The 27,994-nt window shown below is 44.2% G+C and overlaps 1 protein-coding gene and 1 long non-coding RNA gene across 8 annotated transcripts in view; both read left to right on the forward strand.

The window, feature by feature from the left end:
• USP48 (ubiquitin specific peptidase 48) overlaps positions 1-27,994 on the forward strand; it is a 3,461,715-nt gene that overhangs the window by 1,782,275 nt on the left and 1,651,446 nt on the right. The window lies entirely within an intron of this gene.
• On the forward strand, positions 245-27,993 carry LOC122794645. The gene is made up of 3 exons (XR_006363664.1): positions 245-350; positions 10,096-10,100; positions 27,949-27,993. It is a non-coding gene; the product is annotated as an uncharacterized LOC122794645 (long non-coding RNA).

The following is a 27,994-nucleotide window of genomic DNA, read 5'->3' on the forward strand; positions in this document are numbered from 1 at the left end:
CAAGAGTGCATATGAATAAACTACAGTGGTATCTAAAACGTCTATGGAGTCAACATTGTCACAGCTTGGAACCAATGATTCCTGTCATACCTTGCTTATGCCTGGAGTTCCTCTGGTGGGCAGAGACCTGCCACCAAAACAAGGGACTACCATTCACACTACCCCCTGCCACCCAAACCCTAACTACCGATGCATCAGACTATGCACGGGGGGCTCACATGGCAGGGAAATGCATTCAGGGCAAATGGAACCCAAATCAAATGCACCTACATATCAATCAAAAAGAAATGTTAGCTGTACAGAATGCTCTGTCAGCCTTCAAGGACTACATTCTCCCAGGACAACTAATGGTACAAGATGGACATCCTATGGTGGGCAGAGACCTGCCACCAAAACAAGGGACTACCATTCACACTACCCCCTGCTGCCCAAACCCTAACTACAGATGCATCCGACTATGCATGGGGGGCTCACATGGCAGGGAAGTGCATTCAGGCCAAATGGAACTTAAATCAAATGCACCTACATATCAATCAAAAAGAAATGTTAGCTGTACAGAATGCTCTGACAGCCTTCAAGGACTACATTCTTCCAGGACAACTAATGGCAAAAGACGGACAACACGGTTATGTGGTACATAAATAAGCAGGGGGGTACACATTCCTACCCCCTCTGCAGACTAGCCTTGGCATTGTGGAACACAGCCTTGAGCTACCAAGTGCACCTACAAGCTCAGTTCTTGCCAGAAAAACTGAATACACTGGCAGACGGACTAAGAAGAAACCTCATGGACCCACATGAGTGGAAACTGGAACCACGGATTTTCAACATGTTGACAAGCGAATGGGGGAGCCCAGACATAGATCTATTTGCCTTCCCCCAGAACAACCAGTTGGACAAGTTTTGCACAAGGACTCCCCACAAACAAGCCTAGAAAGTGGATACTCTGTCCTTCAGCTGGAAAAAAACTATCAGTCTACGCCTTTCCTCCTCTGCCTCTGCTCTCCAAAGTTGTACTAAAAGTCAAACAGGACAATTCAAGGATGATTTTGATTGCTGCAGTCTGGCCGTGCCAACACTGATACCCCCTCCTGCGCAGTGTGTCGCAAATATGTCCATGGCACCTGCCTCAGACCCCTTCCATGCTATCTCAGCAGGAGAACCAAATTCTGCACCTTCAGCTTCCAACGTTGAACCTTGCAGCCTGGCTAATCACTTAAATCCACCCTTATCATCCCTCAGCAAACCTGTGATGGATGTCATCTTGGAGGCGAGAAGACCTAGTACTAGAAAATCTTATGCTGACAAATGGAAAAGATTCTGTGCCTGGAACCAGTCTTTAGGGATGAGCACAACAGTGCCCAATTTACCTCAGATTTTGCAATACTTAACTGAGATGCTTCACAAGGGCCTGTCTTTTTCCTCCATTAAAATCCACACCTCAGCTGTTTCAGTACACTATAACACAGAACCACCCCTCTGCTCAAGCAGTATCTTATAGGGGCAAAAAACGTGAGACCACCCAGGAGAGCTCCTGCCCCTGCCTGGGACCTTAACTTTGTTTTGGAGAAACTCACTTTACCTCCTTTTGAGCTAGCTGCTACTGCAGATTTAAAAATTCTTTCTTGGAAAACAGCCTTCCTTTTAGCAATCACTTCAGCTAGAAGAATATCTGAATTACAGGCCCTTATGGCAGTGGAGTCTTTCATCATCTTTCATGCAGACAGGGTATCTCTCAGGACAAATCCATCCTTCATGCCCAAGGTGGTTTCCAGTGTGGCTCGTAATCAGTCCATTAATTTACCGACCTTTTCCAATACACAGAACAAAGGGGAACGGATTCTGCATTCCTTGGATGTGCACAGACAACTTAGATTCTACTTGGACAATATTAAATCTCGAAGAAAATCTGAACAATTGCTGGTAGCATTTGCTGCAGGGCTAGAGGGGAAGGCTATTTCAAAACAAACCATTTCTAAATGGATAAGCCATTGCATTCATTTCTGCTATAAGCACCATGGAAAACCTATCCAGGGGATCAGATCTCACTCCACCAGGGCTGCATCTACTTCTGTAGCCTTTCTCAGAGGTGTTCTTACCAGGGATATCCTAGAAGCTGCTACCTGGAGTTCTGTACATACTTTCACCAAGCATCATTTCCCAATTTTCTCTAAATCCAGGGCTGACTTTGCCACTGCTGTCTTGCAGGGCCTTATAGCTGGCCCTAATACTGTATAAACACCTCCTCCCAACCATAGCTTTGGGCATCTACCCAAATGTAATGACTGCAGCAGTGAAACACGAAGAACATAGTACAGTTGTGTACACTTAACATAAATGTAGATGTTCGAGTGTATTCACTGTTGCAGTCCTGGTTACCCTCCCTCCAGCCCTCTAGCTTTTTCTGGCTATACCTCTACTTTCCTTTACTATGCTTAAAAGCCTTTTTGGTGTATTTGCTTTTGGTTGGAGGTATACTTTGGTGCTTTTGTGTTTATTTGCTCCCCATTAGGGGGGCACCTGACATCTGGGGCAAGAAAAACTGATGTAATGACGTCGGCTGCATGTTTTATACCCCTGACAACCTGACGTCATGGAAGAAGGGACAGCAACTGATGCAGGACCCAAGACTTTGTTAATTAGGCCAACTGAGGACAGCCTGCCAGCAGATTACCCAAATGTAATGACTTCAACAGTGAATACACTCTAACATCTACATTTATGGTAAGTGTACACAACTGTACTTTTCTATTCCAGACTTTACCTGGTACCCAGAATAGAGGGCACCTGAGGCCCAATCCTAGATCTGTCCACTCTAAACACCTTCCTGGTGGTACCAAAATATTCAGCCCCCAGCAGCTTCTTCCTATGCTATCCAAAGATGCCTGGTTATCCACTCTAGACCTAAAAGAGGCCTATCTGCACATTCCAATCAGAGGCTCTTGCAGGAAATACCTACGTATCAGGGCAGAATCTATGCATTATCAGTTCTCTGCACTTTGCTCCCAGAGTTTTCACAAAATGCCTGGCTCCAGCCATTGCATTTTGCAGACAAAGAACTATTCAAATTTAACCCGTACTTAGACAATTGCCTGATTCAGGCAGACGGTCAGGAAAATCTGTTACACCACCTGACATTTGTAAAAGATCTACTGCCTTCACTGGGGTGCACTATAAACGAAAAGAATCTAAACTAGTCCCCAGTCAGAAAATTGTATTCCTGGGAGCAAGCCTGAACACAGCATCCCAGATGGCATTCCTTCCTACGGAAAAGGAAGCCCATCTGACAGGCTACTTTTCTCAACTGGCCACCAGAACCCAGTTATCTGCAATGAAAATCCTGCAAGCTCTCTGGTTCATGGCCTCCTGCATTTTTACTGATTCCATATGCCAGACTGCATATGAGGAAACAAACTTCAATGGTACTTAAAAAGCCTTTGGTGTCAACATTCTCAGGACCTGGAAACCATTATACCTATGATACCTTGTCTAAGGAAAGATTTTCTTTGGTGAGGCAGCAGCATGCAGGCACAACAAGGGACTTACCTTTTCACAACCCCACGCCGCTGAGACCCTAACCACAGCCGCATCAGAGTATGCCTGGGGTGCACACCTGGACGGCAGGTGCATTCAGGGCCACTGGAGCCCAAATCAGATTCATTTGCACATCAATCAAAAAGAGATGCTGTTTGTTCAGCATGCTCTGACAGCTTTCAGACCCCTACTCTCTCCGGGGCCTCTGCTAATCAAAACAGACAATACAACAGTGATGTGGTACATCAACAAGCAAGGAGGAACCCACTCTTACCCACTATGCAGGCTACCCATGACCCTTTGGCACACAGCTTCAGCCATGCAGATTCACCTGATGTTCTTCGTGTTTCACTGTTGCAGTCATTACATTTGGGTAATCTGCTGGCAGGTTGCCCTCAGTCGGCCTGAATTCCAAAGTAGATTCACCTGATGTTCTTCGTGTTTCACTGTTGCAGTCATTACATTTGGGTAATCTGCTGGCAGGTTGCCCTCAGTCGGCCTGAATTCCAAAGTCTTGGGTCCTGTGTCGGTTGCTGTCTTCTCTTCTGTGACGTCAGGGATATAAAACAAGCAGCCAACGCCATTTTCTTTAGTCTTTCTTGCCGTGCAGTGCCTGAAGCCGAAGCATTTCACAAGTGCTGGTCGGCCGACTCCTGAAATATTTGAGTTTGAGTTTCAGAACAGAAGTCTTCACTAAAGCAAAGTATCCCTTTTGGAAACTTTTTTTTCTTGCTCCATTCCGATGTCAGAAAAAGTTAATAATTGTATTACTTGTGGGAAGCAGATACCTCATAAGGATTTCCATTTATACTGTATTCCTTGCCTAGGCCCTGATCACAACGTGTCTGGCTGTCAGTTTTGTGCTAGATTTAACCAACTATTAAGCGTCGGTTTATTTTTGCCTCAAAGTATTTTGGAAACAGATTTAACTACATGGGATGTCTACCGAACCAAATGACTCAAATGAAAACAGGTCCAGTCACAAGAAGCAGTCAATGAAGGCAGCCACTCACAGTATGTATACCCAGTAATATGACAGGATTCACAAGTAGGAAAATAGAAAAGTTCTTTATTGCACAAAAACACACCGATTTAGCTCTTTCTTTTCCAAACAGGAAACTTAATCAGAATCTATTACATCACATCCCTACTCTGTTTAAATAGTTAGCCTCCGTTTTTCATTGGATTAACACTCAAGTACTTTGAATTTAAAATTCACATGAATTCCATATACATATTCCTTCTAAAACTTCTATATATAAAACTACTATAAAAATGCTGTATTGCTTAAACATATCTATATTTACACCTAAATATCGAAAAATGTATATATAAATACTTAAGTAAATTACACATTGTATTTAATGAAAATATACTGCCTCCTATCTACCTCGTTCATATTGCAACATTGTTCATACAAACCTACTTCATATTGCAACATAATTGTACAAAACTACAAAAAGTTCTTCAAATAATAATGTTATGTCACAGAAACAAATCTTGATAGCATTTAAAAAAAAATATTTTGCAAAAAACATTTTACTGTCCCAGTTCTAAATTATTAACAGATAGCTTTTAATTTCAATGCTGATGTTATATTAACATGATCATTTAGACCAGGAAAATCACATGCATCAAGCCTCAACTGCCACATCAATTCTTTGTATTCAAGCCAATTCTGCCAATCACCCCCTCTTTCTGTGATTTGAACCTTCTCCAGTATCCAAAATTTAAAACCTGTTATTTTCATTCAACAGATTTAACTACCCAGAAATGTTGTCGGATAGCAATCTAACGGAGTACATAAAAAACACAAAGAAAAGGACAGAGAGAGACAGTTGAGGTCCAAAACCGATGACTAAGCTTCTCCTAAGACAGTTGCCGTTTCGCCGGTACTCAGTGAGGTGCTTTCGCAGCCCCTGATACCCGCTACTTTCGAGTTGCAGGCCCCTACCGACACCTATGTGGAGTCCGGCATGCCGTGAGATACTCAAAGTATTGGACCCACGGATGTATCTCCCTCAGATGAGTCTGGAGCCGCTGAGCAGGCACCGGCTTCTGAGGGTGTATTCAGGCCTCAACATTTTTATATCAAACCGACGACAGCTGCAAAACCAAAGACAAAAGCAACTTCTAAAACTAAAAAAATGACGCATGAGCCATGTGCACAGGCCTCTATGCCTAAAAAACAGATGATCAAAATGGCTGAAGACCTTATTACTTTGATCAGGGGTTCCCACCCCCCTCCAGATAAGAGGCCTAGGCAAGACACTAATTATGAATCTTCAGATCAGGTTTCTATTTCTTCTGATTCCTCTTTTGATCATGAATTATCTATACCTCCCTATGAGAATTCTGATGCAGAGGAGTCTATTCCATCTGCATCACCTCCTGAGGATTATTCATTTGGAGAAACCTTGCATACTTTGAGGGAGCATTTTCACTGGGAGAGTCAAGATTTCTCAGAATCAAAAAAGAGGCTCAGGGATTTCCTCCTTCTCCCTCAGCACAGGGCTTTAGCCATACCCCCTGTTTTAGACATTGTGGATGATGTGTTTTCGGAGTCAAGCTTGACCCCTGACTCCTTACCTCCGGCTCCCAGCAAGCCTGCCAGATATTACAGGGTCCCTGACTCTCACAAATTTTTATTTAGAAACCCTGCTGCTGATCCTGAAACTATTTCACAGGGTCCAAAGGGAGTTAAGGCCTCAACAGCAAACAATCCTACCCCCTCTGACAGAGATTCAAGGGCACTGGATAGAGGGGGGAAAAAAGGTTTATACATCTGCAACTTTGGCAATTAGGGCCTTAAACTGCCAATTTCATATGCTCAAGTATCAACAACATGTTATGGGATTGCTGAAACAGAAAATAATGATTTCTGAATGTGCAGAAAATAAAGAATTGCAGGAATTATTGCATGCAGCTGAACAGGTTGGAAAGCATACTTTGCAATGTGGTTTTGATTCCTTAGAGGCCTCCTGCAGGGCCGCAGTTACTGGATCTGTGATTAGGAGGCATGCCTGGCTAAAGGAACAAAATTTGCCTGATCATGTTAAAGCTAAATTACTGGATGCACCTTTACAGCATGATACTCTGGTATTAAGGCAGAAGAGGTTTTAAAGAAAATGAAAGGCAAAGCTAAGTCTATGCAAACTGTAAAAGACTTCTTACACGTGCAGCCACCAAGATTCAGTAGACACTGGCCTAGAAAAAATTGGTCCTTTCCTGTGGCAGACAGCGCTCAAAGGAGCAAATCCAGACGTCTCTAAGGGTTCCAGGTACCAGGCACAAGATTCATACAGGTCAAAGCAATGGGGCGCTTCTACCTCCAAATCTGGAGGAGATAAAGTGCAAACCTACAGAAAGCAGTCCCAATGAATTTCCTCTGCCTTCACCAAGCACTTATCTTTTGGCAACACCCTTAGGGAGAAAATTAGCACTTTTTGCTCAAAATTGGCAGTTAATAACCCAGGACAAGTGGGTGCTAAACATAGTATCACAGGGATACAGATTCCATTTCCATACTCTGCCAATGGCAAACGGTTGGCCAGATCTGCCGAAAAATCAATGGGCAGAGACACAGAAACAGGTTACGTCCCTCATGGATATGGGGGCTATTCAGCCAGTACCAGAACAAGAAAAAGGACAAAGTTTTTACTCGACTGTTCTTGGTACCTAGAAAGGACAAGACCTGTCGGCCAATACTGGATTTATCGATTTTGAACACATACCTGGACATTCCAAAATTCAAAATGCTGTCTTTGCAGCAGCGTCTGCCCATGCTGGGCAAGAATGCTTGGCTGGTGTCATTAGACCTAAAAGAGGCATAACTGCATGTCCCAATAAGGCATTCGTGCAGAAGATACCTCAGATTCAAGGCTGGCTTAATGCATTACCAATTCTCTGCACTGCCCTTTGGCTTATCTACTGCACCCAGGGTCTTTACAAAGTGCCTGGCACCAGTAATTGCATTTTGCAGACAAAGAGGTATACAAATATATCCTTACTTGGACGACTGTCTCATTCAAGCAAAGAACAAGGACAATCTTCTTCAACACCTGGAGTTTGTGAAAAGGCTTCTAACATACCTAGGGTACACAGTAATCAAAAAGAAATCACAACTGGTACCCTCTCAAAAGATAACATTCCTGGGTGCAAGCTTGAGTACAACTGCCCAGATGGCTTACCTCACGCCAAACAAGCAATGGCAACTGACTACTTACTTCAAACTGATGGCAACAAAAACCCAGTTATCTGCAAGACAAATTCTGCAGGCTTTGGGCTTCATGGCATCCTGCATCCTACTGATTCCATATGCAAGACTGCATATGAGGAAACTTCAGTGGTACCTAAAATGTTTATGGAGTCAACCTTGTCACAGTCTGGAAACAATGATTCCTTTCATTCCCTGCCTACAACAGGAGTTTCTGTGGTGGGCAAAGTCATGTCACCAAAACATGGGACGGGCCTTCACTCTACCCCCTGCCAGCCAAACCTTAACAATGGACTCATCAGATTATGCCTGGGGGGGGGGGCCCACATGATGGGAAGATGCATTCAGGGCATATGGACCCCAAAAAAATGCATCTACATATCAACCAGAAAGAGATGGTAGCTGTTCAAAATGCCCTAACAGCCTTCAAGGACTTAGTTCATCCAAGACAACTACTCATAAATACTGACAACACCACGGTCATGTGGTATATAAACAAGCATGGGGGCACGCACTCATGCTCCCTTTGCAGATTAGCCATGACACTGGAGGACACAGCTTTGACTTACCAAATACATCTTCAAGCTCAATCCCTGCCAGGAAAACAAAATACTCTGGCAGACGATTTAAGCAGAAACCTTATGGATCCTCACGAGTGGAAACTAGATCCACAAGTCTTCAGCATGATAGCAAAGAAATGGGGGGAGACCAGACATAGATCTATTTGCCTCTTCTCAAAATTATCAATTGAAAAGATTCTGCACCAGGACTTATCACAGAGAAGCATGGAAAGTGGACGCCCTATCCTTCAGTTGGAAAAACCTATCAGTTTACGCCTTTCCTCCTCTGCGTCGTCTTCCCAAGGTCCTACTAAAAGTCAGACAAGAGAAACCAAAAATGATACTAATTCGCCCGGACTGGCCCCGCCAATACTGGTACCCAATCCTAAGGAGCTTGTCTCAATACCCAGCTTGTGCCTTACCTCAAAGACCTCAACTACTGTCCCAGCAAAGCAATCAGATCCTGCACAATCAACTCCAGACACTGAACCTGGCAGCATGGCTGATCATGTAGTTATACAAACAACACCTCTCAGTAAAGCTGTGATGGATGTAATTTTGGAAGCCAGAAGGCCTAGTACTAGAAAATCTTATGCTGATAAATGGAAGAGATTCTGTGCTTGAAATCAAGCACAAGGAACTGATACAGCAGAACTAAATATTCCTCAGATATTACAATACTTGACTGAGATGCTTGACAAAGGCCTATCTTTCTCATCAATAAAAATCCATGCCTCTGCCATTTCCGCTCATTACAATACAGAGCCACCAATCTTTTCTTATCCTTTACTAAAGCAGTATCTTAGAGGAGCCAAAAATGTAAGGCCTCCTAGAAGATCACCAATACCTGCATGGGACCTCAGTTATGTGTTGGAAAAGCTCACCCTGCCTCAATTTGAACCAGCTGGTACTGCTGATATAAAGTTCTTATCATAGAAAACAGCTCTGCTACTAGCAATTACTTCAGCAAGAAGAGTCTCAGAGCTACAGGCCCTCATGGCTGTGGTGCCTTTTATCATATTTTACCCAGACAGGGTGTCTCTGAGGACAAATCCAACATTTATGCCTAAGGTGGTTTCCAGTGTGGCTCTTAACCAAACTATTCATCTGCCAACCATTTATCCAAATCCGCAGAACAAGGGGGGGAGAATTCTGCATTCCTTGGACGTACAGAGACAGTTAAGATTCTACTTGAGCAGGACTAAAGCTCTAAGAAAAACTGAGCAATTACTAGTGACATATGCTGCAGGATCAGAAGGAAAGGCTATTTCAAAGCAGACTATTTCAAAGTGGATAAGCCACTGCATTCGTTTCTGCTACTTACACCATGGCAAACCTGTGCCCAAGGGCATTAGGTCTCATTCCACCAGAGCTGCAGCTACTTCAGCAGCCTTTCTCAGAGGAGTACCAACCAAAGATATTCTAGAGGCTGCTACTTGGAGTTCTGTTCACACCTTTACAAAGCATTATCATTTGCCTCTCTACTCTTTTAAGTCCAGGGCAGGCTTTGCCACTGCAGTTCTGCAGGGCCTTATAGCTGCACCTAATGCTGTTTAGCTCCAGCCTCGCAACCATAGCTTTGGGATTCTAGCCAAATGTAGTGACTGCAACAGTGAAACACGAAGAACATAGTACAGTTGTGTACACTTATCATAAATGTAGATGTTCGAGTGTATTCACTGTTGCAGTCCAGGTTACCCACCCGCCATCCCCCTTTCATTCTGGAGTTTATCTTTTCTTCTCTATCTTCTACAACCTATGTGGTGTATTTGCTCGTAGATGAAGGTAAAGTTTATATTGATGCATGTATATATACTTTTTATACATATATATTTTTGCTACCTTTTTGGGGGCACCTGACATCTGGGGCAAGAAAAACTAAAGAAAAGGCATCGGCTGCTTGATGTTCTTCATCTCACATTGCTGCAGTCCTTACACTTGGGTAGTCCGCTGTCCTCGGTCGGCCCGAATATCAAAGTATAAGGCTGACGTCGGTCAAGGCGCATTTGACTGACATCAGGACGTCAGGGTACAAATGCGCATGACCGACGTCATATCCTCAGTCTTTTTTTGCCGCATGGTCCGATGCAGAAGCAGCATTGCAAGTGCCGGTTGGCGTTCTGAAATTTTCGATTTGAGTTTCAGACCGAGTCAAAGTTGGCTAAGTACCCGTTAGAATATTTTAGTTTTTCTTGCCTCAGTGGTTTACCGGATGTCAGAAAAAGTGAATAATTGTATTTCTTGTGGGAAACAGATACGCATAGAGACTATCATACTTTGTGTATTCCTTCTTTAGGGCCTGAGCACGACGTTGTTGGGTGTCGCTCTTGTGCTAGATTCAATAAGCGCACTATAAAGAGAAGGTTAGATTGTGCCAGGTTAGTCTTCGAAGCGGTGCAATTATAAAATGCCGTCGGATGCTCCGGCGCTTCTTCAAGAACCGCAAGGACAAACGAGTTAAGCCTAGGCTAGAAGAACCGTCCGTGCGGACGCGGTTCTTTAGAGGTGTCGGTGGAGCCGGTGGTTCCACCGGAGGTTTCTTTGGGATCTCAGGGAGAGACTTTGTTATTGCAGGATGTGGCCTCTCAGGAGGCAGGTCAGGCTGATGGGGCTTCTCAGGTTACTATACTCCCTCCCTTCCTAGGGTGGTTAGGCCCTCTCCTTCTGTTTCCAAGGCTTCTCCCAGAGGCAGGCCAGGTTTAGCTTCAGTTGGTGTCACCCCTAGTTCTTCAGGAACTGTGCCCAAGAAGCATATGCTTAAAATGGCAGAAGATTTGATTACTTTGATTAGGGGTTCTTTGCCCCCTCCTGATAAGAGACCTAGGGTGGAGCCTGAGCTAGGGAGTTTTGAGCAGGCTTCGGATGTTTCAGAGTCTTCGGCTGAAGACTTGCAGGAGTATTCTCCTTATTCTGATTCTGATGTGGATGATTCTACTCCTTCTGCTTCTCCTCCTGAGGATTTTTCTTTTTCAGAAACTCTTCATTCCATGAGGGAGCATTTTAAGTGAGAAGGTCAGGACTTCTCTGATACCAGAAAAAGGCTTAGGGAATTTTTGTTTTTACCCCAGCATAGGCCTTTGGCTATACCTCCTGTTTTGGATGTGGTGGAAGATGTTTTTACAGAGGCTTCTCTTAATCCTGATTCTTTGCCTCCTGCTCCTGTTAAACCGGATAGGTATTACAGGGTGCCTGAAGCTCATAAGTATCTTTTTAAGAGTCCTAGGGCAGACCCAGAAACTGTTAGTCAGGGGCCTAAAGGTGTTAAGGCTTCTGTTGTCAAGAATCCGGTTCCTACAGATAAAGAGGCCAGGGCCTTGGATAGATGGGGAAAGAAAGTTTATACTTCTTCCACTCTAGCTATGAGGGCTTTGAATTGCCAGTTTCACATGTTGAAATACCAAAACTATCTCCTTTCACAATTGAAGTCTAAGGTTGATGCTCTGGCGGAAGGTATTGATTGTAAAGAGTTACAAGATTTAGTACATGTTTCTGAACAGGTGGGTAAGCATTCTTTGCAATGTGGTTTTGATGCTGTACAGGCCTCATCTAGGGTGGCTGCCACTGGGTCAGTTCTTCGCAGGCACGCCTGGCTGAGGGATCAGAATTTATCTGACCATGTTAAAACAAGGATTTTAGATGCTCCTTTACAATCTGATGTGTTGTTTGGTTCTCCTGTTGAGGCAGTTTTAAAGAAAATGGAAGACAAGGCTAAGTTTATGCAGACTGTTAAAGATTTTTTGCAGGTTCAGCCTCCAAAGTTTAGTAGAAATTGGCCTACTAAGGGGTGGACGTATCCTTCTTATGATTCCCAGTCTAGGGGTAGATCTAGTCGTGGTAGGGGCAGAGCTCAGGGCTCTTTCAGGCCTAGAACAGGGAGTTCTCCTGCACAGTCTTCGGTGAGGGCAGGGGTCAGTCCTTTCGTAAACAGACCCAATGACCTACCTTTTCAGCTGCCAGAGCCTTCTCGTCTGGCAGCACCTTTGGGAGGAAGGTTGGCACTTTTCAAAGAAAATTGGAGTTTAATTACCCAAGACAGATGGGTATTGGATATCATACACCACGGTTACAGGTTTTATTTCCATACCTTGCCTCCTTTCAAAGGCATGCCAGACGTTCCTCCTCAACAAAGAATAGAGGCTCACAAGCAAATTTCTCTGTTACTCCAAATAGGGGCCATACAGCCGGTCCCTATGCCAGAAGTGGGCCTAGGATTTTATTCTCGCCTGTTCCTAGTACCAAAGAAAGGGAACACGTGGAGACCAATTTTGGACTTATCTATCCTCAACACTTATCTGGACATTCCCAAGTTCAAAATGTTGACGTTACAGCAGCTTTTACCTCTGCTGGGCAAAGATCATTGGATGGTAACTTTGGATCTCAAGGAGGCTTATCTTCATGTTCCTATCAGACTGAGTTGCAGGAAGTATCTGCGTTTTCGAGCTGGGACTTCTCATTATCAGTTCTCTGCATTGCCCTTTGGCTTATCTACTGCCCAGAGTGTTCACGAAAGTTCTGGCTCCAGTGATAGCTTTCCTCAGGTTAAAAGGAATACAGATCTATCCTTATTTGGACGATTGCCTGATTCTGGCTCAAGGAAGGGACGAGCTTCTTCATCATTTGGATTATGTGATAGCAGTGCTAAGATGCCTGGGGTATTCTGTGAACGAAATAAAGTCCAGTCTAGTACCCTCTCAGGACATGTGCTTTCTGGGTGTGAGACTGAATACAGCATCCCAGATGGCCTTTTGACCCCGGACAAACAAAAGAATCTTTCCCTTTACTTTCATCAGTTGTCTCATCAGTCCAGGCTGACTGCAAGGACAGTCCTTCAAGCCTTGGGGTTCATGGCATCTTGTATTCTGGTGCTTCCCAATGCCAAACTGCATATGAGGAAGCTACAATGGTATCTCAAAATGTATGGACACAGCACTGCCAGGATTTGGACACTGTCATTCAAATAATACCTTGCATTCAAAAGGAATTGTTGTGGTGGGCTCAGGAATGTCACCTAAACAAGGGACTCTCTGTGACCCGGCCAGAGGCGAGTCAGATTCTAACGACAGATGCCTCAGACAAAGCTTGGGGAGCTCATCTGAATGGAAAGTGGATACAAGACAAGTGGCCTGCCAGACTACAACATCTACATATCAACTTGAAGGAGATGTTAGCAGTCCAGTTTGCATTAATAGCTTTCAAGGATTTACTTCTTCCAGGGCAGGTGTTGATTCTAACAGACAACACAACTGTCATGTGGTACATCAACAAGCAAGGCGGAACACATTCTTATCCTCTATGCAGGCAAGCAATGATTTTGTGGGAGACTGCTCTCAGTTTACAGCTAAATCTTCAGGCAAGGTTTCTGCCTGGAGCACAGAACTCCTTAGCAGATGTGTTGAGCAGACAAATTATGGATCCCCACGAGTGGAAATTGGATCCTCATGTATTTCAGAAATTGACAGTGTCATGGGGAACTCCGGACATAGATCTGTTCGCTTCTCCACTAAACCACCAGCTGCCAAAGTTTTGCACAAAAAGGTTTCATCCCACAGCTTGGAAAGTGGATGCTCTTTCTTTCAATTGGGGCAATCTTCATGTGTATGCCTTTCCGCCTCTGCCTCTCCTCCCAAAGGTACTACTAAAGGCCAGACAAGACAAGCCAAGGATGATTTTGATAGCTCCAGATTGGCCTCGACAGCATTGGTACCCATTACTGAGAAGCCTGGTACGGAAGCCTCCATGGCCTTTGCCTTCGATTCCACACCTGTTGTCTCAGGAGGACAGTCATTTGCTCAATGTCAAGCTTCACTCTCTGCACCTAACAGCCTGGCATATTCTGTTTTGAACCATAGTGGGCCTCCACTTCCACAGCAAGTTTTGAATGTTATTTTGGAAGCTAGAAGGCCTAGTACAAGGAAAGTGTACGCAGATAAATGGAAGAGATTTTTATTTTGGAGTGCAGCAAAGGATTTTGATGTTTCTGAGCCTAATTTGAGTGTGGCTCTTCAATATCTTACTGAGTTACTGGACAAAGGTTTGTCCTTCTCTTCTATTAAGGTTCATGCTGCAGCAATTTTGGCTCACTATGATTGTGACCCACCATTGTTTTCTCATCCTTTGTTCAAGCAATTTCTTAGAGGGGCAAAGAATATAAGACCCCCACGAAGAGCTCCTACTCCTGCTTGGGATCTCAATTTTGTGTTGGAGAAACTCACTCTACAACCTTTTGAGCCTGCAGCTACTACTGAATTAAAGTTTTTATCATGGAAGACTGCTTTTTTGTTGGCTTTTACCTCTGCAAGAAGGGTTTCTGAGTTGCAGGCCCTTATGGCGGTTGAGCCTTTCTTAATTTTCCATAAGGATATGGTATCTTTACGTACTAATCCTTCCTTTATGCCTAAAGTGGTTTCTAGTGTGGCTTTAAACCAAACTATTCATTTGCCTACTTTTTATGCAAATCCCCAAAATAAAGGGGAAAAGATTTTGCACACTTTAGATGTACACAGGCAGTTGCGATATTATTTGGACAGAACTAAAGGGTTCAGGCAGTCTCAGCAGTTATTTGTTTCTTTTGCTTTGAGTTCTCAGGGCAAGCCTGTGTCAAAACAAACTATTTCTAAGTGGATTGGGTTTTGCATTGCTTTCTGTTATTCCCATCATGGAAAGGAGATTCCAGCTGGGATTAGGCCTCATTCCACTAGGGCTACTGCCACTTGACAGCTTTTTGAGGGGGGTGGCAACCAAGGATATTTTGGAGGCAGCTACTTGGAGTTCAGTGCATACTTTCTCTAGGCATTATCACCTACCACTTTACTCTAAATCCAGGGCTGGTTTTGCCACTGCTGTTTTGCAGGGCATTTGGCAGCTCCTGCTTCCTTATAGTTTGGCCATCCTCCCTTACCTCTGCTTTGGGATTCTACCCAAGTGTAAGGACTGCAGCAATGTGAGATGAAGAACATAGTACAGTTTTGTACCTACCATAAATGTAGATGTTCGAAGATCCACATTGCTGCAGTCCAATTTACCCTCCCTCCTTCCCTCTGTAGTTAGAGGCGGTTGTGTGGGTTGGGTTGTCAATATGATGTATATTGTATATATTGTACATATTTTAGTGCTAGGATGGTTGGTTGTTTGTTTGCTGTCTTTTGGTTTTGACCTTTATTTTTAGGGTCTTCTGACATCTGGGGCAAGAAAAGACTGAGGATATGACGTCGGTCATGCGCATTTGTACCCTGACGTCCTGATGTCAGTCAAATGCGCCTTGACCGACGTCAGCCTTATACTTTGATGTTCGGGCCGACCGAGGACAGCGGACTACCCAAGTGTAAGGACTGCAGCAATGTGGATCTTCGAACATCTACATTTATGGTAGGTACAAAACTGTACTTTTTATACCCCTGACAGCCTGATGTCATGGAAGAGGAGACCGCAACCGATGCAGGACCCAAGACTTTGGAATTCAGGCCAACTGAGGGCAACCTGCCAACAGATTACCCAAATGTAATGACTGCAACAGTGAATACACTCGAACAGCTACATTTATGGTAAGTGTACACAACTGTACTTTAGCAAAATTCCTGCCAGGCAACCAGAATGCTCAGGAAAACAACTTAAGCATAAACCTCTAGGCCCACATGAGTGGCAATTAAACCACAGGACCTTCAGCTTTATAACCCAGAAATGGGGTATCCCAATGGTAGACCTATTTGCCTCCTACAACAACCACCAGCTCAGCAAATTCTGCAACAGAGAACCTCACAGCAAGGCCTGGAAAGTGGATGCCCTATCCTTCAATAGGTAAACCTCTTGATCTATGCATTTCCTCCTCTTCTTACAAGGGTGTTACTCAAAATAAGGGAGGAAAGAACAAGGCAATCCTGGTTGCCCCAGATTGGCCACGCCAACACTGGTGCCCACTATTGTGCTGCCTGTCACCGTTGCGTCCATGGCACCTCCCTCAGATTCCAACTCTCCTGATGCAGCAAAAGGTAGAGTTCTTGCATCCACAGTTGCAGACCCTGAACCTGGCAGCCTGGCTTATTCCTTGATCTCTCCTCCAGTGGCCAGCCTAAGTAAGCAAGTCCTTGACTTTATACGATAAAGCAGACAACCCAGCACTAGAAAATAATATGCTGACAAGTGGAAAAGGTATTGCTCATGGATCCAGGATAAAGGAGCTGAATCAGCACAGCCCTCCTTACCTCTCATCCTGGATTACCTAGCAGACCTGCTTCACCGGGGCCTGTCCTTCTCTTCTATTCTATTAAAATCCATGCTTCTGCCATCTCTGCTCATTACAGCACAGAGCCACCTTTATTTTCTCACCCCCTCATTCATCAAGTGGTTCCTTAGAGGGGCTAATAACTTATGGCCACCCAGAAGAGCTCCTACCCCTGCTATGGTTCTTAACTTTATGTTGGAAAAGTCAGGTTACCCTCCTTTGAGCCTGCAGCTTCAGCAGAGTTAAAATGTTTCTCTTGGAAAACAGCCCTGCTTCTGGCCATCACTTCAACTAGACAAGTGTCTGAGCTATAATCACTCATGGCTGTGGAACCCTTCATCATTTTCCATGCTGACAGGGTCTCCCTTAGGACTAACCCAACTTTCATGCCTAAAGTAGTGTCCATTGTGGCTCTCAACCAATCTGTTCATTTGCCCACCTTTTTCCCTACACCTCAAAATAAGGGGGAAAGGATCCTGCACTCTTTAGATGTGCACAGACAGCTCAGATTCTTCCTGGATAGGACTAAGTCCTTTAGGAAATCTGACCAGTTGCAGCAAGGGAGAGGGCAAGGCCATATCAAAACAAACCATTTCCAAATGGATAGCACACTGTATCCATTTCTGTAACAAATACTATGGGAAACCACTCCCACAGGGGGTCAGAACACATTCCACTTAGGCAAGTGCCACCTCTGCGGCTTTTGTCAGAGAGGTCCCTACCAGGGACATCCTGGAGGCTACAACATGGAGTTCTGTTCACACCTTCATCAAGCATTACCACCTGCCTATCTTTTCCAAATCCAGGGCAGGCTTTGCAACCACAGTCCTGCAGGGCGTTCTAGCCTGCCACAACTCTTCTCGACTGCCTCCACCTGTTTCTTCAGCTTTGGGAATCAACCCAAGTGTGATGACTGCAGCAGTGAAACACAAGGAACATATTACAGTTGTGTACACTTACCATAAATGTGGATGTTCCAGTGTATTCACTGTTGCAGTCCTAGTTTCCCGCCATCCATCCCCCTTGTCTCTCTCTCTGTCACTTCCTCACTCCTTAGTGATGTGTGGTATTTACTTTCTACTGGTGGTGTTATTCCACAATAGCCTAGCTCCGTATTTGGGGGCTCGTGACATTTGGGGCAAGACAAACTGATGTAATGGCGTCTGCTACCTGTTTTTATACCACTGACAACCTGATGTCAGTTCCTGGAGCAACAGCAGCTGACACAGAAATACTAAGCCTCTGGAATTTGGGCCGACTGAGGGCCACCCCTGGTAGGATAACCCAAGTGTGATGACTGCAACAATGAATACACTCGAACATCCACATTTATGATAAGTGTACACAACTGTACTTCCTCTGTGCTTCCCTTTAGCTTATCCACTGCTCCCTGAGTTTTCACAAAATGCCTGGCTCCTGCCATTGCTTTTTGCAGAGAAAGAACTATTCAAATTTACCCGTACTTGGACGAATGCCCGATTCAGGCAGACAGTTACAAAAAGCTGTTGCAGCACCTGACGTTTGTAAAGGATTTACAGACCTCCCTGGGGTATACTATCAATGAAAAGAAATCAAAACTAGTCCCCACAGAAAAAATTGTATTCCTGGGAGCAAGCCTGGACACAGCATTCCAGATGGCATTCCTTACTCCAGAAAAACAAGCCTACCTGACGGGCTACTTCTCTCAACTAGCCACCAGAACCCACTTGCCTCAATGAAAATCCTGCAAGCTCTGGGGTTCATAGCCTCCTGCATTCTACTCATTCCATATGCCAGACTGCATATGAGGAAACTAGGTGGTACCTAAAAAGCCTTTGGTGTCAACACTCTCAAATTATACCTATGATACCTTGTCTAAGGAAAGATTTTCTTTGGTGGGCTGCAGCATGCAACCACAACAAGGGACTTCTATTTTCACAACCCCATGCCGCTCAGACCATCACCACAGATGCATCAGACTATGCCTGGGGTGCACACCTGGAGGCAGGTGCATTCAGGGCCATTGGAGCCCAAATTAAATACATCTGCACATCATCCAAAAAGAAATGCTAGCTGTTCGGCATGCCCTGACAGCTTTCAGACCCCCTACTCTCCCCGGGGCCTCTACTGATCAAAACAGACAACACCACAGTGATGTGGTATATCAACAAGCAAGGAGGGACTCACTGTTATCCTCTCTGCAGATTAGCCATGACCCTCTGGCACACTGCCTCAGCCATGCGACTACACTTGCTAGCACAATTCCTGCCAGGCTCCCTAAACTCTCTGGCAGACAACTTAAGCAGAAACCTGCTAGACCCACACGAGTGGCAGCTAGACCACAGAACCTTCACCCTTGTAACCCAGAAATGGGGCACCCCGAAGGTGGACCTCTTTGCCTCCCACTCCAATCATCAGCTCAGCAAATTCTGCACCAGGGAACCTCACAGCAAGGCCTGAAAAGTGGATGCTCTATCCTTCCAGTGGGTTAACCTCTCAGTCTATGCATTTCCCCCTCTACCACTCATTTCAAGGGTACTGCTCAAAATAAGGGAGGAAAAACCAAGGGCAATCCTGATTGCCCCAGACTGGCCATGCCAGCACTGGTACTCACTGCTGCTCAGCCTGTCACCCCTGCCACCATGGCACCTACCTCAGATCCCAACACTCCTGACCCAGAAGAATGGAGAGTTCATGCATCCCCAATTGCAGACACTCAACCTGGCAGCCTGGCTTATTCCCTGACGTCTCCTCAAGCTGCCAGCCCAAGCATACAAGTCCTAGATGTTATGCATGAGGCCAGACGCCCCAGCACTAGAAAATCCTATGCTGACAAGTGGAAAAGGTTTTGCACCTGGATCCAAGCTAAGGGATCTGAAACAGCACAGCCCTCCCTACCTCTCATCTTGGATTACCTAGCAGACCTACTACAAAAGGGGTCTAGCCTTCCCTTCTATTAAAATTCATACCTCTGCCATATCTGCTTATTACAGCACAGAAGCTACCTCTCTTCTCACACCCTGACATCAAACAGTTCCTAAGAGGGGCTAACAACTTAAGGCCAACCAGAAGAGCTCCTTCCCCCTCTTGGGACTTTAACTTTATGTTGGAAAAACTCACCCTACCCCCATTTGAACCCGCAGCTTCAGCAGAGTTGAAATTCATCTTTTGGAAAACAGCCTTGCTTCTGGCCATCACTTCAGCTAGAAGAGTTTCAGAGCTACAAGCACTCATGGCTGTAGAGCCCTTCATAATTTTCCATGCTGACAGGGTCTCCCTCAGGACTAACCCATCCTTCATGCCTAAAGTGGTGTCCAGTGTGGCTCTCAACCAATCCATTCATTCGCCCACCTTTTTTCCTAACCCACAAAACAAGGGGGAAAGGATTCTGCACTCTAGATGTGCACAGACAGCTCAGATTCTATCTGGATAGGACTAAATATTTTAGAAAAACTGACCAATTGCTAATCAGCTTCACAGCAGGGGCAGAGGCCAAGGCCATATCCAAACAAACAGTCTCCAAATGGATAGCACGCTGCATCCATTTCTGTTACAAACAGCACAGGAAAGCACTCCCAAAGGAGGTCAGGACACATTCCACCAGGGCAACCTCCACCTCTGCAGTTTTTCTCAGAGGGGTCTCCACCAGGGACATCCTGAGGGCTGCAACATGGACTAATGTTCATAGCTTCATCAAGCATTACCACCTGCCTACCTTCTCCAAATCCAGGGCAGGCTTTTCCACCACAATCTTTCAGGGCATCCTAGCCAGCCCTCAGTCTTCTTGACTGCCTCCACCCTTTTCTTCAGCTTTGGGAATCAACCCAAATGTGATGACTGCAACAATGAAGCACGAAGAACATAGTACTCTTTTGTACACTTACCATAAATGTAGATGTCCGAGTGCTTTCCCCATTTGCAGTCCTGGTTTCCCACCCTCCATCCCCTTTGAGACTCTGTCTCTCTTCCTCTCTCCTTACAGGGAATTTTTGGTATTTACTTTCTACTGGTGGTGTTCTTCCACCATAACCTAACTTCCTATTTTGGTGGCTCCTGACATTTGGGGCAAGAAAAACTAATGTAATGGCGTCCGCTGCCTGACTGTATACCACTGACGACCTGACGTCAGTCCTGGAGTGACAGCAACCGATGCAGAAATACTAAGCCTTTGGTATTCGGGCCGACTGAGGGCTACCCTTGGCAGGATAACCCAAATGTGATGACTGCAACAGTGGATGCACTCGAACATTTATGGTAAGTGTACACAACTGTACTGTTGTCTGAATCCGTTATTTTGTAGTCCACTTTGACTGATAAGCCCTGATGTGATGGAATGAACCTCTTTTTAGGGTGTGTGATTGTAGTGTGTGTACTTCTTGTTATGTAAATGTAAAGCTAATTTTGAAAATGTAAATACTTGTCCCACTGTTTTGCTTCCAGCACCAACACAGGATCTGTTAATGTGATTAAGTGTTTCAGCTCGCTCCCTATTTTTACTGTGGGACCATAATTGTGAGTCCTGGAATGACAAAAAAAATTGCCAAACTGAAGAAAAACAGCGATTAGCTCCCTTGCACCTTCCCAGTGTAGAGAGCTCCACTGCCAGCACAACACCCACTACTTGTGTGTATACTAACCTTGAGATGGCCTCTCTTTGGAGAAAAGGGAATACTCTGTCACACGAAAACAATCAGCAGCAAACCAGTAAAGTAGTCCAATGCAGCTCCAAGTAATGGCCAATCAGAGACTCCAGCACAAATCCGAACAGACTAAAAACTTTTTATTCAAGTAACAAAACAAACAAAATAGCGTGAACCACTTAGCGCTTTCACCTAAAAACAAATCAGGCATCATCAGAGTGGTGAACAGTTGTTAGCAAACCACCTGTTATAAATGAGTTCAAAAAATCCCGCCCTTAGTAACCAAACTATCAATACAAAGTTCTGACCGGATGATGTTAAAGAATGTCGAAAACTTTTTAAAAAAAGCAGCGTATTGTTAAAACACTCTTACAACTTTCAAAACTTTAAGAAACCTTTGTTTGTAAACCTTCATATTGATGCGCACAAAACACATGAAGTTGAAAAAAATCTTAATAAATAGAAAACACAATAAAAAAATACTGTTGCGATAAAAATGTCAGTTTGAATAAAAAATATATGCTTAAATATATTATGTTAAGTGAATTGAATAAAAAGAAAAAAAATTGAATAAATTAAAATTAAATAAGCTCTCCAAAATAAACATCCATACATAAAAATGTATGCTTGTGTGTCTAATTCATATAAAAAGAGATCTGTATTTTAAAATACTTGCCATAGAAATATTCTCATTGATCCCTGGGGGTTTAGATGCATTTAGTCTCAATTGCCACATTGTCTCCCTCATCTCTAATAAAATCTTAAAATCACCACCTCTATCATTGTCAGGAATCCTGTCAATAATGAAAAATAAAAACTTCTTGAAGTTGACGCAAGTCAAACTGTGTAAGTACGGGGAATTGGTCGTCCTTTTGTTCTTAATGTCCCTGACATGTTCAAGGATTCTTAACCTCAATTTTCTGATGGTCTTCCCAACGTAAAAACTGGGACAACTTAGGCAGGTAGCAATGTAAATAACCCTCTTAGTGTTACAATTACAGTGACCGGGACATTTTATGGTTCTGTAATAATTTGAAACGGTCACATATGGGCCATTGTTGATGAACTTGCATACACTACAGGAACCACATTTGCTCATAATGGAACTTTTGTAAGGCCCATTGCTAGAGTTGTCTCTTTCCAACAACTCCTTCAAATTTGGCCCCCTACTATATGTAATAAGAGGTGTGTTCCCTATAATCTGTGTGGTTTCCTTATCCATCGTGTATTGCCATGTTTCTCTCAAAATATTGCCAATTGTATCAGAGTGGCCATTAAAAGGCAGTATCATGGCTCTCTTGAGTTTCTCGTGGACAGAAGAAAAAATATCATTACTCTGGTCATGGTTAACCTTAGGTAGGCCTCCTTGTAGTATTGGCTTAAATGTTAAATGTCTTTTGACATCAACTTCCTCTTTAATTCTATCTAAAAGGTCTGAGGGGTAACCTCTTTGTCTAAACATGTCCATTAGGACTTTGGTTTCCATTACATAATGTTCATCAGTACTAATCAGTCTAGACAATCTTACCATCTGACCCTTAAAAACATTTCTTTTTTGAAACAGTAGATGACAGCTCTGAAAGTGTAAAAAATTATTTGAGTAAGTTTCTTTACGGAAAATATTTGACTCGATAACTAATTCACCTCATTCTTCTTTGGTGTGCAATAAAATGTCTAAATAGTTACAAGTGTGACCATGTACCTTAAATGTAAATCTCAAAAAATTTGTGGTGGTAAGATAATCAATAAAGGTATGAATCATTTCTGTTTGGCCCCTCCAGAAAATCAATATATCGTCCAAGTATCTGAGATATAATTTCACATGTTGCATAAATGATGATGAAAAAACTTTGTCTAATTCCCATTGTGCCAGTACCAAATTGGCATAGATAGGTGCACATTTTGCCCCCATGGCAACTCCCGTGACTTGTTTGTAAAGTTCACCTTCGAAAGCCAATAAGTTCCATAAGATCAACAATAAGTGATCTTTTAACAGTATGTAAACCACCTCTGTTTTCTAAACAAGATCTAAATAAATCCAGGCCTTCTAACTGAGGTATTACAGAAAAAAGGTTAATAACGTCAGTAGTGACCATAATAAATGGCTCATCAAAATGTTGCGGTCTGATAACATCTAAACAGTGCCATGAGTCACGCAGAATGTGTGGGAAAAAATTGGCAATGTTTTTACAGTAAAAATCAACATACGAGGCCATGGCTTCAGTCTTAGAGCCTTTGGCCAAAACAATTGGACGAAAAGGTGGATTGCTCTGGCTCTTATGGATTTTAGGTATGCCAAAGATTCTAGGCGTCACCGGGTGATCTACCTGTAAATAGTGATATTCGTCTTGATCTATAACCCCGTCCATAAGCCATTCATACAGAAGCCAGTCAATTTTGGAATATGCCATGTGCATCTCATTACGTGATACCCTGTTGTAAGTATTGGCATCATTCAGTAAAATGGTCATTCTGTTAGAATGATCAATTGCTGACATTATAACCACACCCCCTCCCTTGTCCAGTTTCATGACTCTAAATTGGTTCGAAGTAGTCAATTGTCGTAGACAAAACTTTTCACCAATGGTCGTGTTGTCCGGTAAATGATCATCCAGTTTGCTCAACCTTCTAATCTGAGCTTCACACATAGATTCAAATGTGTGTATACAAGGATGAGCCGGGGGAATAAAAGTACTTTTTCTTTTTGGCCCTAATGTTTGTTCATACAACAAATTATGATTCTTAAAAAAGTACATTTGTAAATTCAACTGTCTTGTATACAACCTGAGATTGACCAAAAGTCTCGCAGTTTCATTCCTAAAGCTGCGTACAAAGGTGAACCCTTTTCCAAACAAGGACAGGTGGTTAATGGCGGTTGCCCTCTGGGGAACTTTTTGCATTCCCGAATACGTTCTGAACGCCTCAATGGGGGAGGATCTAAAAAATCCCTGTTGTCATCGAAAACATCAGTGTCAGTCACAAAGTCATCGGTGGTATGCCCATTAGTCCCTTGGTCCTGAACGGAAGGGTTACCAGTCCGAACAGGTGCAGGTGAAAAAAGTTGATGTCAAAAGACATTTAACATTTAAGCCAATACTACAAGGTGGCCTACCTAAGGTTAACCATGACCAGAGTAATGATATTTTTTTTTCTGTCCACGCGAAACACAAGAGAGCCATGATACTGCCTTTTAATGGCCACTCTGATACAATTGTCAATATTCTGAGAGAAACATGGTAATACATGATGGATAAGGAAATCACACAGATTATAGGGAACACACCTCTTATTACATATAGTAGGGGGCCGAATTTGAAGGAGGAGTTGGAAAGAGACAACTCTAACAATGGGCCTTACAAAGTTCCATTATGAGCAAATGTGGTTCCTGTAGTGTATGCAAGATGTCCTTCAAGGATGCATCTGCAGTCATAACATATGGGTTGTCCTGCCTCAGGCAGCCCTTCAGTTGGCCGGATTCCAAAGTCTGGGTCTGGCCTCGGCTGATGTCGCACTTTCCCCAACGTCAGAGCATCTGGGGTATAAAATCATCAGCCGACGCCATTTTCCTCAGTCTTTCTTGCCACACGGTGCCCGAAGCAGAAGCAGTTCGCAAGTGCCGGTCGGTCAGATCCTGTGATTCAGCTACCGAAGACTTCGAAAAAAAAGCTAAGTACCCCGTTGGGGACTCTTTCTTGCCTCAGCCGATGTCAGATAAAGTAAATAATTGTTTAACTTGTGGGAAACAAATACCTCATAAGGATTTCCACTCTTACTGCCTTCCTTGCTTAGGCCCAGACCACGACGTCTCGGCCTGTTCAGCCTGTGCTTCCTTCAACCGACGAACTCTTAGACGTCGGTCGGAGTTTGCAGAGGAATTCTTTGGGACTAATTTTGCATATAAGATGCCGTCGGAGACTCCGACATCGCATTTGGTGAAAAAACGGAAGGACAAGGACCGACACTCGCACCCCGCGGTTTCGGCTGAAACCACGGTAAGGCCCTACCGCGAGTGTCTCTGTTTCGGCCGAAACCGAGTCCTCTGAGCTTCCTTTAACCGAATCCACTCAACGCCCTGGAGGCCCCGGCTGAGTCGGCTACTGAGCTGCCTACCGAAACCAGTGTCCAGGAAATGTCCGACACCATACCCTTGGACAAATCTACTCCTGCACGTGGGGCAGCTAGACCCCCTGCTTCCATGTCCATTAAGGCTTTTTCCAGGGCTAAAGCTGCTAAACTTTCTAAAGCTTTGCCTCCCAAGACTACCTCCCAGAGACCTTCTTCTAGTTCTCAGATCCTCAGCCTTGCAGAGGATCTTATTTCTTTAATTAGAGGTTCTCAGCCTCACCCGGACAGGGGCTCTCACCCACCACCAGGCAAAAGGCCCAGGACTGAGCCCTCTGACCAACACTCTTCAGATGAGTCTATAGATGGATCTGAGTTGTCAGATCACCAGGAGGAGGCTTATTCGGCCTATGAGGATTCTGATGCTGAAGAATCTATCCCTTCGGCCTCCCCTCCTGAAGAGTTTTCTTTTGGTGAGACACTACACTCCATGAGAGAGCATTTTCAATGGCAGGGTCAGGAATTTTCTGATTCTAGAAAGAGATTAAGGACCTTTTTGCATTTACCTCAGCATAGGCCCTTAGCTATACCTCCTGTTTTGAATGTTATTGATGATGTGTACAATGATGTTAGTACAGCCCCTGATACTCTCCCTCCGGCACCTGCCAAACCTGATAGATACTACAGGGTTCCGGATTCTCATTTACATCTGTATAAGGCCCATTCTGCAGACCCAGATACTATTTCTCAGGGCCCTAAAGGGGTTGCAGCTGCCACTGCCAAAAATCCTCTACCTTCTGAAAGGGAGTCTAGAGCTTTAGAGAGATGGGGAAAGAAGGTATATACTTCTGCAACTCTTTCCGTGAGGGCATTAAATTGTCAATTTCATATGATACAGTACCAAGAGTATTTGTTAGATGAACTGAATAAGAAGCTTTCTTCTTCTGAACCCCTTGTCCGTAAATCCCTTCAGGATCTGGTACATAACTCACAACAGGTTAGTAATCATTTTTTGCAGTGTGGTTATGATGCACTGGAAGCTTCATGTAGGTCAGCTATGACTGGGGCAGTTATTCGTAGGCATGCCTGGCTGAAGGAACAATCTTTGCCAGACCATGTTAAAGCTAAACTCCTGGATGCTCCAATGGAAAAACAAAAATTATTTGGCTCCTCGGCTCAGGAGGTCTTAAATAAGTTTGAAGAAAAGGCAAAATCTGTGCAAACAGTTAAGGACTTTCTGCAAGTACAACCACCGAGATTCAGCAGAAACTGGCCTACTAAGAATTGGTCCTTTCCAGACTCGGACAGATCCCAGAGAGGCAGGAACAGGCGTCCCAGAGGTAGAGGGCAAGCTAGAGGCTCCTACAGAGACCGTCAGTGGCAGCCTACCAACCAGAGAGATAGTGCAGCAACAGCAGCAACAACTACTACACCAGGACAGACTCAATGACTTTTCTTTGATTCCGCCTACCAGGGCTCAATTGGAAGCACCCTTGGGCGGAAAGCTTTCTTTATTCTCAAAAAACTGGCATTATATTACAAGGGACACATGGACACTGCAAATAATAGACAAAGGATACAGGTTCCACTTCCACACTTTGCCAAGAAGAAACAGAATGCCAAACCTGCCACCAAATCAGAGGGCAGAGGCTTTAAAGCAGATCAACAACTTAATTCAAATGAAAGCCATAGAAAAGGTACCTCTTTCAGAACAAGGCCAAGGATTTTACTCCAGATTATTCCTTGTTCCAAGAAAAGAAAATCAATGGAGGCCTATTCTCGACCTGTCCGCACTGAATACTTACCTCATTGTGCCAATTCAAGATGCTGACCCTACAGCAACTTCTTCCCATGCTGGGCAAGGAGTCTTGGCTGGTGACTCTAGATCTCAAGGAGACATAACTGCATGTCCCTATTCGACAAAGTTGCAGAAGACACCTCAGATTTCTTGCAGGATCAGAGCATTATCAATTCTCAGCATTGCCCTTTGGCTTATCTACTGCGCCCAGAGTATTCACGAAATGCCTGGCATCAGTAATTGCACACTGCAGACTTCAGGGGATTCAAATCTACCCATATCTGGACGACTGCGTTATACAAGCGGACAACAAGAAAAATTTGATAAAGGACTTGGCCTATGCCATCCACCTACTACAGGCCTTGGGATACACAGTCAACATCCAAAAATCAAGACTTGTTCCATCCCAAAGGATAACCTTTTTGGGTGCAGATCTAGACACAACCACCCAAATGGCCTTTCTCACAGAAGAAAAACAAAAACAACTTCCGGATTACTTCATGAATCTGACAAGACAAACTCAGCTAACTGCAAGGAAAATTCTGCAGGCCCTGGGTTACATGGCATCCTGCATAATTCTGATTCCACAAGCCAGGCTGCATATGAGAAAATTACAATGGTACCTAAGGAGTGTATGGTCTCAGCACAGTCACAGTTTGGAAACTTTGATACCAATCATTCCTTGCCTTCAAAAGGAATTCCTGTGGTGGGCTCAAGCCTGCCAGTCCAACAGAGGGTTGCCTTTCAACAAACCAAAAACAAACCATCACCACGGACGCTTCAGACCGAGGATGGGGAGCACACATGGAGAGCAAATGTATCCAAGGCCTATGGTCTCAAGGGCAGCTCCGCATGCACATAAACCAAAAGGAAATGCTGGCAGTGATACACGCAATCGAGGCCTTCAAACCTTTCCTCCATCAAGGCCACCTGTTAATAAGGACAGACAACACCACGGTCATGTGGTACATAAACAAGCAGGGAGGC

Source organism: Protopterus annectens, chromosome 2.part1, assembly GCF_019279795.1.
Source record: "Protopterus annectens isolate FY-2018-M chromosome 2.part1, PAN1.0, whole genome shotgun sequence".
Lineage (NCBI taxonomy): Eukaryota > Metazoa > Chordata > Ceratodontiformes > Protopteridae > Protopterus > Protopterus annectens.